The sequence below is a fragment of the Pseudophryne corroboree genome, unplaced genomic scaffold (assembly GCF_028390025.1).
Source record: "Pseudophryne corroboree isolate aPseCor3 unplaced genomic scaffold, aPseCor3.hap2 scaffold_403, whole genome shotgun sequence".
In the NCBI taxonomy this organism is placed as follows: Eukaryota; Metazoa; Chordata; class Amphibia; order Anura; family Myobatrachidae; genus Pseudophryne; species Pseudophryne corroboree.
In genome coordinates, this window is record NW_026970043.1 from 330,989 (window position 1) to 343,200 (window position 12,212).

Here is a 12,212-nt window from a genome sequence, read left to right on the forward strand (position 1 = left end):
AGCATTCCTTTTTGCTGGCTGCATCGGAACCGACTAATCTCCTGGGAAGAGACTTATTGTGTAAAATGGGGTGCGTCATTTATTGTACTCCTGAAGGTGTATTCTTGGACATACCTGAGAATCACGCTCAGGAAGTGCGAGACATGTTAGACTCCCCATCAAAATTAATGTCACATACCATTATGACAAATAGGACTCCATCCAAAGTAGAAGAAATGACATCCCAGATACCAGAGTCACTTTGGACTAAAGATGGACAGGACACTGGATTAATGGCAAACGTAGCTCCAGTAGTTGTACAAGTAAAAGATGGTAGGATAGCTCCAAAAATCCCACAGTACCCTCTGAAGCCAGAGGTGGAGTTAGGAGTGTATCCCGTAATAGAGCGCTTGCTACAACAGGGTATTCTGGTAAGAACGTCCAGCACTGCCAATAGTCCCATCTTCCCTGTGAAAAAGAGTGGGGGGAGGGGTTACCGGCTAGTGCAGGATCTAAGGGGGATCAACAAAATAGTTGAGAGTCAGTTCCCCGTAGTGCCAAATCCAGCTGTCATCCTTATGCAAATCCCTCCCACTGCGAAATTTTTCACTGTTATTGACCTCTGCTCCGCTTTCTTTTCGGTACCTCTGCACCCTGACAGCCAATATTTGTTTGCATTCACATACAGAGGAGTCCAATACACATGGACTCGATTACCACAAGGTTTCATAGACAGTCCAAGTATATTTTCCCAGGCTTTGCATGATTGTTTACAGTCTTTCCAACCAGAGAGTGGATCAGTATTAATACAGTACGTGGATGATCTACTACTGTGTTCTGATTCATTGGAAGCATCCCTGAAGGATACGAAACAGCTCCTGTTTCATCTTTCAGACACAGGACACAAGGTTTCCAAAGACAAGTTGCAATTATGCCAAACTAAGGTAAAATATTTGGGACACTGTCTAACACAAGGACTGAGACACCTGACCACTGATAGAATTCAAGCAATTAGAGACATGACTCTGCCAAAAACCCAGCAACAGATCAGAACATTTTTAGGAATGTGTGGGTATTGCCGTAACTGGATCCCAGGGTTTTCCATTCTAGCGTTACCTCTGCAGGAGATGGTCTCCTCAAACAAACCTGATCGGATTTCGCATACAGACGAGTCCGAGATGGCATTTGAGAGACTTAAACAGTGCCTAACGCAGGCACCAGCATTAGGTATGCCAGACTATGGGAAACCCTTTGAGCTGTACGGAACAGAAAGTGCTGGTTGCGCGGCAGGCGTCTTAACCCAAAAGCACGGTGATGCCAGCAGGCCAGTAGCATACTACAGCGCTCAGCTAGACACGGTAGCGCGATCCCTCCCCACATGCTTGCGAAGCGTCGCTGCGATAGCATTGCTAGTAACGAAAAGCGAAGATGTAGTGCTAGGTCACAACCTCACAATTCATACACCACATGCAGTGTCAGCCTTGCTAAATTCTGCCCAAACCAGGCACGTCTCATCAGCGCGGTTTACAAGATGGGAATTGGCACTAATGGCCCCCGTAAACATCACCATAAGGAGATGCAGTGCATTAAATCCTGCAACATATCTCCCAGGTGTGCCTGGACAGGCACAAAGGGTGGAGGATGAGAGTGGTGGGGAAGGAGAATTTAACACACAGGAGGACACACATGATTGTATGGAATATTTGACCCAAAATTTTACCGCAAGGCCTGACATCAGTGACAACCCGCTGGAAAATGTAGATCTAACTTTCTACACGGACGGTAGTTGTCACAGACAGTCAGACTCGGGAGACTTGTGTACTGGATACGCAGTCGTAGATGACCAAGGCACCATAGAAGCGGAACCGCTAGGCCCACCTCACTCAGCCCAGGTTGCTGAACTGGTCGCCCTAACCAGAGCATGTGAATTGGCTAAGGGCAAATCAGCCAATATCTACACCGACTCTAGATACGCATTCGGGGTAGTCCATGATTTCGGAGCCCTATGGCGCCTCAGAAATTTCATGACGGCAGCTGGTACACCGGTAGCGCATGCAGCTCACATCAAAAGGCTTCTAACAGCGATACAGGAACCCGACAGAGTGGCTGTTATCAAGTGTAAAGCACACACATATAGCTAGGACCCAGTATCACTTGGTAACAGCCGAGCAGACGAAGCAGCTAAGTTAGCAGCTGGTACCCCCAGACAGACAGACACCACACAACTGATGGTATTTAATACCATCAACACACAGAAGTTGTGTGAAATGCAAAATTTGTGTTCCACACAGGAAAAGGCAGTCTGGAAGGCGAAGGGATATGGCCAGGAGTCCTCAGGACTCTGGACGGATGGACAAGGTAAACCGGTGGCCCCCAGAGCATATCTTCCATGTTTAGCTGAGGCAGCTCACGGGCTGACTCATCTGGGCAAGGAAGGAATGTGCAAGTTGGTAAGAGCATATTGGTGCGCCCCAGGATTTTCATCTCATGCAAGTAAGAGAGCAATGTCATGCCTTACCTGTTTGAGAAAGAATATCGGAAAGGCAATACCAACAGAACCATCTCATATCCCACCTGCAGGCGGTCCTTTCCAGGCAATACAGATTGACTTCATTCAATTACCCCCTTGTCGAAATTTGAAATATGTACTTGTTTGTATAGATGTGTTCTCAAATTGGGTTGAAGCATTCCCGGCGGCCACAAATACCGCTATGTTTACTGCTAAGAAAATTGTGCAGGAATTTGTATGTAGATATGGTATTCCTAGAATTATCAAAAGTGATAGGGGTACCCATTTTACAGGTGATGTCTTTCAAGGAATGTGTAAGTTGATGGGAATTGATAGCAAGCTGCACACGCCATACCGTCCACAGGCGAGTGCGAAGGTGGAAAGAGTGAATAGCACTATTAAAAATAATTTGAGCAAAGTTATGGCAGAAACAGGATTGACATGGCCAGAAGCTTTACCCATTGTACTGTACAGCATCAGAACCACTCCCAGGTCCCCTCTTAATCTGTCCCCTTTTGAAATCTTGTTTGGTCGACAACCGCATGTTATGATTAACCCTCAGGATGATTTGAAGTGTAACAATGAAGTGACTGTAAAGTACCTGGTTAATATGAGTAAACAGCTAAGGAATCAAAATAATAATTTGAAGTTGGTGATTCCTGATTTACCAGAAAGTAATTGTCATGACATTGAACCTGGGGAGTATGTAATGATACAAAATTTTCTACGCTCAGGTTGCCTTATTGACAGATGGGAAGGACCATACCAAGTCTTATTGACTAGCACTACAGCATTGAAAGTTGCCGAGAGAGAGACTTGGGTTCATTCGTCCCATTGTAAGAAGGTTGCTGATCCAGAGAGGTCCCGTGATAAGGAACAGACGGTAGAGGACGTTGTATCACTGGAGTGTCTGTTCCAGGAGGACTGAGGCGGCACCTGAGCATTGAAAATCACAAGATCAAAAGCAGTTGTCGATTCCCTGTTCCCTTTTATTGTTTTTCTCCAACTTCCCATCCCCTCTCCCTCAAATTATTTTCCCCCCCTTCTCATTCTTCTTCGTTTCCTCCTATAAGATGGACTTGCCCCAAGAGACTGTGATCCGGATTTTCCTGTTGACCATGATGTTGACCAGAGCAGTCTGTTCCGGCGAGAGTACCATGGAGGTCGAGAGAGGTTCTGGAATGGGTTCTGATGACAGAGATGGAGGCGTAGTTTTCCGAGAACAACATAATCAACAAGCAAAGGCGAGTATCAGAAAACGATCCGATAGCATTGACAATAGAAGGAATTGTGAAGGATTGTTAGCTGAAGAAAACTGTATCTGTAGGCTCTGTGACAACGTAGTCGAGGATGGGTGCATTAAGAAATGCCAATCCAGTTTTAATATCCACATGGACCGGCATCCCTTGAGTGACTATCACTCCTTAGTGGGTAGCGTGTTAAATCAAACAGATTGTTGGGTATGCTCTCAAGTACCTCAAGGTCATAGCAAATCAGGACTAGTACCATTTCCTTTAACGATAGGGGAGGTACTTGAGCTAAGTGGTGGGAGACCGGTGGACAGGAGGTTTAATATCTCCAGTCCTCCTAGTTTGAAGCTCCACCAATATCATGTGGATAGATCCCTCATATGTTTTAACATTTCCAATCCCCGAAAGCCGGGAAATTGGGAAGTGTCATGGAGTAACCAAACCATGACCTTTTCATATAGAGCAGATAGAATGCCGACAGATACAGAGCTTATACGCCACATAGCCAGTAGAGGAAAATCTTTCCGGTATAGGTATACCCTAGGAAGTAGGATTACGAGAGTTGGAGAGGTATCACCAGGATACTGTGCACATATCGTACAAGCTGATACGTGTACTAGACAGATGGGAGAATTAGGGTTAGGAGATTTCACATGGAAAATGTGTAATATGGTTATGTCCTACTCCGTCCCATATGTTCTCCCCGATGATGCATATTTCATATGCGGGAGGAAGGCGTATAAGTGGCTTGCCCCAAACTCTGAAGGATTGTGTTATATTGGAAAAGTATTGCCTGAGGTAATGACTGTATCACATGCCAAAATGAAAGACATACACCGTGTTGCCCAAACTCCTTATACTCACACCCATTACGAGCACGTAGTTAAACGGCACCTGATAGAAAGAACAGAGCACCCGGCCTCTGACATGATCCATGAATCCACCGGGATTCAGTTTCTACTTGCGTTAGACCTCACTCGCACCGCCAGAGGAGTGTTGAATTATAAATACATATCTGCGCTCGCAAATTTGTTAGACAATATCACAGAAATGTATGATGACACGTTTAGGTATACTGGAAGAGAACTTCAAGCTTATAAAACAGAACTAGTTCAGCATAGAATGATTCTCAATTATCTCACAGCAGTAACAGGTGGATATTGTGTCACACTGGCAACGCAGTACGGCGTGAAATGCTGCACATATATAACGAATAGTACCGAGGACCCGGTCGAGGTCATAGACCAAAAGATGGACGATATTCTCCAATTGAAGTGGGAATTTCGCAGGAGACACAATCTCACCCTTGCTGCTGTGAGTAATGAGCTGACTAGTTGGGTGTCATGGTTGAACCCGCGAAATTGGTTCTCCGGTTTAGGAGAATGGGCTCAAGGAGTTATAATGGATGTAGGGAAGTTTCTCCTATGTATCTTAGGTGTTATCATAACGATTGGCTTGATATTTAGATGCGGTCAGGCTTTAACGAAGTGCAAACGAAGTACCAGGGTGATGAGTTTAAGGAGTGAGGAAATTGTAATGCGATTTCTACGGTCCGTTTCTTTCACCTGTTTTTCCGTTTTCCTCTGAGGTAAAAAGACCCACTTGGACGAGGAATTTGATGAGCCGATATACAGACAACAGATGGATTAAAGAAGAAGTTTTGACAACCTTATACACAGATTTTTGATGAACTATGCCATAGATCCCCAGTTTCCCTAGAAATTTTAAAATTACTCTAGCCCAACACTTTTGTAAATCTATGGACATTGACAAAGCTTTTTGCTCGCACCTTATGGGCAAAAGCACAAAGAAGACTGCATTCAACAGACACCAAACAAGACCTCAATCGACGAATGTTCATTAACCTGACATAGAATACCACTGCATTTACCGTAACTATGTATTTTCTTCATCTCTACAACCTTCAGGTAATTACACACATAGTATAGGGAATACAGGCACAGATATCAGCAATCACATATTCCCCCATTCATGTATCATCAACTAAAATGTGCTCCCCATTTTTGTTACAACCAAAATCCGAAAAAAGCTCGGTAAAGTTTGACAGCCCATCCACAGACCCGTACCACGGGATAAGAAGGAATTCAAATGTATACTTCGCAATACCTCAAAGCTTGATTTAAAACACGTACGGCACGATGATACATGACCCCCCAAACATGGATTCATACACACATGCTTCTGCTATCTCACTAGGTCATACCCTTTTCCTACCTTCTCCTCTCCTCCCCTACCCAACCATGTAAATGTATTAACCCCTGACATATATTTTTCTCTTTTTGAAATGTTTTAGGAAGTGGCAGTTATTGTTGACTGCCAAAGGGTGGACTGTCAAAGTCAGAAAAATATCACGATGCACACTGCCATATTTGCACCTCATATGTGTCCCTGCTGCGCATGCGTGCGCTCTACCGTGCGTGCGCATACTCGCTGTTGCGGGCACCCGCAGGCGCACGGTATGCACATTTACGGTAGAGGTTGTGTGCGTCTAGCGGGCGACTCTTTCGTTACATATTTTCACCATATAATGCATTTTGTAGATTATGGTCCCTTTGATAGATTCTGAAAGTTTAGTTAATGTAGTATGTTCCTGGACAGAGAGATCCCTCATTGTTTGATACGAAGGGTCAGACAGGAGTAATACAGTGGTGTTTAGTATCCATCGGAAGAGTATTTAATTAGCAATATTCCGGTGTTGGTTTGAAGCGGATCAATCGCTCGTGCGAATAGTTATGGACATAAGAAGTTTATGAACATTTACTGTATTTGCACTTACTTATCCATGCGGCGGGAAACCCAGTTTCCCTCCCACCTGAGCTGTTGGAAATAGTCACAGCCCACCTGTATGAATCAACCTATGACCTTTTGTTATAATGCGAAGACGAATTCCTGTGTCCAATGAACAATGAGATTGTAGGGACCATTGAATTGTATTGTGTGTGGGGCATAAATAGACAGGCCGATCACATCCAGCACTCACTCTTCATCGGTTATCATTGCTGAAAATCGGGAGCTGGATGTCCAGAGGCGCATGCGATCGTTTCCTTTGTGCGTAAGTTTTCTCCGTAATCATATTGTCTTTTCTTGTTATTATGGGCCATATCTTTCTCTCTCTCTCTTCTCTTTCTCTCATTTTCTCTTAAACGTACTTGTATTGTATTTACTGTGTAGTTACCTGGTTAGTTAGTCTATGTTATATTGTAGTGTATGACTTGTATTGTATTAATTCTTTTGCAAGTATAACATTCATAATATATATATTAGGCGTTGGACCCTAAGCACGGTATTTGTGTATTTCTTATAGTGTTAAGTATTCTCAGAGCGTCGGTGACGCTCGAACAGCTTTTGAGTTAATAAGGTTATACAGTGTTGCATTTACACCCTATCTCTACACTAAGGTTTTACAGCAAATTACATTGTTTGTGGTTTAGACATAAAGGTTTAACATTGTGAGCGTCGGCGCCGCTCGTGATCTCCTCGTGGTCTCGAGCGTCCGCTACGCTGATAGCGTCGCATTACGGTAGTCGCTCACCTATAAGTGTGCCCGATACCAACAGCGTATTCTCGTGAGCGTCTGTATCGCTCGAGCAGCCCGCTCCCGATACAGCGTCCGTTATGCTATAGCGAACCATTACGTTAGTCAGCAGCCAATAGCGTGCCTGCCTGTGATCTCTTGGCCGTGAGCGAACGTGACGCTTGAGCGTCTCGACCACGGCTAAGCGATTGTTACGCAACGAGCGTACCCTTACAGTACTCCATACGCAAATAGCGTACAGTGTTCTTAGACCTCACAAAGGGTTTTAAATAAGATAAATATTTAGCTTTATCAAAGCGCACTGTCAGCAGTGTTCATTCCGGGAGTGGACAACTGGGATGCAGACTTCCTCAGCAGACACGACCTACATCCAGGAGAGTGGGGACTCCATCAGGAAGTCTTCGCACAGATTGCAAGTCGGTGGGGACTGTTCCAGATAGACATGATGGCGTCCCGCCTCAACAAAAAGCTACAGAGGTATTGCAACAGGTCAAGAGACCCTCGGGCAGTAGCTGTAGACGCCCTAGTGACACCGTGGGTGTTCCGGTCGGTCTATGTATTTCCTCCTCTACCTCTCATACCCAAGGTGTTGATAATAGTAAGAAAAAGAGGAGTAAGAACAATTCTCATTGTTCCAGATTGGCCGCGAAGGACCTGGTATCCAGATCTGCAGGAAATGCTCACAGAAGATCCGTGGCCACTTCCTCTAAGACAGGACCTGTTGCAACAGGGGCCCTGTCTGTTCCAAGACTTACCGCGGCTGCGTTTGACGGCATGGCGGTTGAACGCCGGATCCTAGCGGAAAAGGGTATTCCAGATGAGGTCATTCCTACGCTAATAAAGGCTAGGAAGGACGTGACATCTAAACATTATCACTGTATATGGCGAAAATATGTTTCTTTGTGTGAGGCCAGGAATGCTCATACGTAAGAATTCCACCTGGGCCACTTCCTTCACTTCCTACAAACTGGAGTGAATTTGGGCCTAAAATTAGGCTCTATTAAGGTTCAGATTTTGGCCTTATCCATTTTCTTTCAAAAGGAATTGGCCTCTCTTCCTGAAGTAAGTACAAACTTTTGTGAAGGGAGTACTGCATATTCAGCCTCCTTTTGTACCTCCGGTGGTCCCTTGGGACCTTAACGTGGTGTTAAGGTTATGGTTTGAACCACTTAAAATGGTGGAGTTTAAATATCTCACTTGGAAGGTGGTCATGTTATTAGCCTTGGCTTCCGCTAGGCGAGTGTCGGAATTAGCAGCTTTATCACATAAAATCCCCTATCTGGTTTTCCATATGGATAGAGCGGAATTGCAGACCCGTCCTCAATTCCTGCTAAAAGTGGACTCATCCTTTCATATGAACCAACCTATTGTGGTGCCTGTGGCTACGCGTGACTTGGAGGATTCCGAGTCCCTTGATGTGGTCAGGGCTTTGAAAATTTACGTGGCCAGAACGGCTAGAGTCAGAAAAACAGAAGCACTGTTTGTCCTGTATGCAGCCAACAAGATTGGCACCCCTGCTTCAAATCAGACTATTGCTCTCTGGATCTGTAACACGATTCAGCAGGCGCATTCTATGGCGGGATTGCCGTTGCCTAATTCAGTCAAGGCCCATTCCACTAGGAAGGTGGGCTCTTCTTGGGCAGCTGCCCGGGGGTCTCGGCACTACAGCTGTGCCGAGCTGCTACTTGGTCGGGTTCAAACACCTTTGCAAAGTTCTATAAGTTTGATACCCTGGCTGAGGAGGACCTCCTGTTTGCTCAATCGGTGCTGCAGAGTCATCCGCAGGAGCCCGTTTGGGAGCTTTGGTATAATCCCCATGGTCCTTACGGAGTCCCCAGCATCTTTTAGGACGTAAGAGAAAATAAGATTTTAAACCTACCGGTAAATCTTTTTCTCGTAGTCCGTAGAGGATGCTGGGTGCCCGTCCCAAGTGCGGACTACTTCTGCAAGACTTGTATATAGTTATTGCTTACATAAGGGTTATATGTTAGTTTTCATCGGTCTTGGACTGATGCTATGTTGTTTTCATACTGTTAACTGGGTAGTATATCACAAGTTATACGGTGTGATTGGTGTGGCTGGTATGAATCTTGACCTTGGATTAACAAAAATCCTTTCCTCGTACTGTCCGTCTCCTCTGGGCACAGTTTCTCTAACTGAGGTATGGAGGAGGGGCATAGAGGGAGGAGCCAGTGCACACCCAGATCTAAAGTCTTTCTTAAAGTGCCCATGTCTGCTGCGGAGCCCGTCTATCCCCCATGGTCCTTACGGAGTCCCCATCATCCTCTACGGACTACGAGAAAAAAAATTTACCGGTAGGTTTAAAATGTTATTTTTTTCTCTGCAACCCACTGCTAAATTGTGCTTCCTAGCTGTTTTTTATAAAATCACTTAATTAAATCTAACTCTGATTACGTCAGAGAAGGCCAGGTACCCTACACCATAAGAGGGGGTTTGACATTTTGACTTGTCTACTTAAAGATCACCAAAATCTGATCACAAGGTCAATTACATCCCTGGGTGGGATTGAACCACCAACCTTTTGGTTAATAGCCCATGTAAGTGAAAGAGATCCTGAAGCACTCACTCATCATGGGAAAGTACCAATGTGTTTCTTACAAAAATTCTCCAGATTATTGACTTTTTAAAGTTTTTCTAGGAAACGTTCTAGATAAATGCTTATTAGCCTTTGTCAGTATCTACTTTTGCAAGGTGTCTATGTGGCGCAATCGGTTAGCATGTTTGGCTATTAACCAAAAGGTTGGTGGTTCAATCCCACCCAGGGATGTAAATAACCTTGTAATCAGATTTTGGTGATCTTTAAATAGACAAGTCAAAATTTCAAACCCCCTCTTATGGTGTAGGGTACCTGGCCTTCTCTGATGTAATCAGAGTTAGATTTGATTAAGTGATTTTATAAAAAAACAGCTAGGAAGCACAATTTAGCAGTGGGTTGCAGAGAAAAAAAATTATGCTGGCAGAAAAGTCCAATTTAGTGACGAAACAGCTCTTCATTTTCTGATTTTATGTTTATGCTAACAAATTTGCTCTCTGAAAAGTGTCCACAAAGCCAAGTCTCTGATTAACACCTTTGTAGGGATGGTTTTTCACCTATTACTGAATTAAACTTGCTTCATTGGAAAGGCAGCAAGATGCATCCTCATTTCAATGTCTACTGAAATAATACAGGTTGACACCAGGAAACATAAACGTCACTGCATCCTTGCTGCTTCCTCATGGGGAAGTCTGTTTAATGTGAAAACAAGGTGATATCTAATCAGCACACAGGTAAGGAATTAAGAAAATCTTTCTTTATGGGTGAAGATGTTTCTCACAAAATTGTTGCACCAAAGCATCATTGAAATTCAAGCTGGAAAGATGATTTTAATATATCACTTGTACATTTTGTACTGCTCTTCTGGTGACAATGTAGTTTGTTTTTGTCAATTACCATTTTAATAATAGGGTAAAGAAAATTAAGTGGATTTTTGAAAGAAAACAATACTGTCAATATACTATTAAAACAAATTAAAATGGTAAAAGTTATTGTACTTTAAGTAAAAATAAAAGAGCCAAAATATCAATCCCAGTTTTGGATTACTTTAATTAACAAAAAACAATGCATATAGCAGAGGATAGTTTCAATCTGCCTACCTCTGGGTTATGGGCCCAGCATGCTTCCGTTGCAGTACTCTGCTGCTCATGTAAGTGAAAGAGATCCTGAAGCACTCACTCATCATGGGAAAGTACCAATGTGTTTCTTACAAAAATTCTCCAGATTATTGACTTTTTAAAGTTTTTCTAGGAAACATTCTAGATAAATGCTTATTAGCCTTTGTCAGTATCTACTTTTGCAAGGTGTCTATGTGGCGCAATCGGTTAGCATGTTTGGCTATTAACCAAAAGGTTGGTGGTTCAATCCCACCCAGGGATGTAAATAACCTTGTAATCAGATTTTGGTGATCTTTAAATAGACAAGTCAAAATTTCAAACCCCCTCTTATGGTGTAGGGTACCTGGCCTTCTCTGATGTAATCAGAGTTAGATTTGATTAAGTGATTTTATAAAAAAACAGCTAGGAAGCACAATTTAGCAGTGGGTTGCAGAGAAAAAAAATTATGCTGGCAGAAAAGTCCAATTTAGTGACGAAACAGCTCTTCATTTTCTGATTTTATGTTTATGCTAACAAATTTGCTCTCTGAAAAGTGTCCACAAAGCCAAGTCTCTGATTAACACCTTTGTAGGGATGGTTTTTCACCTATTACTGAATTAAACTTGCTTCATTGGAAAGGCAGCAAGATGCATCCTCATTTCAATGTCTACTGAAATAATACAGGTTGACACCAGGAAACATAAACGTCACTGCATCCTTGCTGCTTCCTCATGGGGAAGTCTGTTTAATGTGAAAACAAGGTGATATCTAATCAGCACACAGGTAAGGAATTAAGAAAATCTTTCTTTATGGGTGAAGATGTTTCTCACAAAATTGTTGCACCAAAGCATCATTGAAATTCAAGCTGGAAAGATGATTTTAATATATCACTTGTACATTTTGTACTGCTCTTCTGGTGACAATGTAGTTTGTTTTTGTCAATTACCATTTTAATAATAGGGTAAAGAAAATTAAGTGGATTTTTGAAAGAAAACAATACTGTCAATATACTATTAAAACAAATTAAAATGGTAAAAGTTATTGTACTTTAAGTAAAAATAAAAGAGCCAAAATATCAATCCCAGTTTTGGATTACTTTAATTAACAAAAAACAATGCATATAGCAGAGGATAGTTTCAATCTGCCTACCTCTGGGTTATGGGCCCAGCATGCTTCCGTTGCAGTACTCTGCTGCTCATGTAAGTGCAAGAGATCCTGAAGCACTCACTCATCATGGGAAAGTACCAATGTGTTTCTTACAAAAACT